The sequence below is a fragment of the Aplidium turbinatum genome, chromosome 1 (genome assembly GCF_918807975.1).
Source record: "Aplidium turbinatum chromosome 1, kaAplTurb1.1, whole genome shotgun sequence".
Classification (NCBI taxonomy): Eukaryota; Metazoa; Chordata; class Ascidiacea; order Aplousobranchia; family Polyclinidae; genus Aplidium; species Aplidium turbinatum.
The window spans coordinates 54,782,960-54,783,474 of record NC_137472.1 but is presented as its reverse complement, the minus strand read 5'-3'; positions in this window follow the sequence as shown (position 1 = coordinate 54,783,474).

The following is a 515-nucleotide window of genomic DNA, read 5'->3' as shown; positions in this document are numbered from 1 at the left end:
CAGTTTACTGTAAAAGAACTAATGTAGCCAAAAATTACACAAATTTACAATGTGAATGAAATACCATATATATGTTACTTTTCCATCTTAACAATAAAATCCATTTTTAAGTAAACAGCAGGCTACATGTTTGTCAACAAAAGGCAAAAGATAGGCTATATATACGGCATATTTGCCATGTTACATATAGGCTATATAGAAACTAGCCTTTAGTCTCTGAAGCTATTGTTGCATGACATTATTTACAAAAACATGTATGATATGTTGGAAGGTGTGCAAGTGCATGCACCATTAATTCGGTACCAAGGAAAAGGAAATTAATGTCAAAACCATACCGAAAAAATCAAAATCTTCTAATCAACATTATTAATTTGCATATATATCTTTTTAACCTACATGTTGGCAGTAAAAAATAGGCAGTGGCTATTTGACCGGCGCCGGTCTTTGAATCTGAAACACTATTTGACCGGTCATGACGTCACTCCATAGGCACTTCTTTCTTTTTCTCTTTCAAA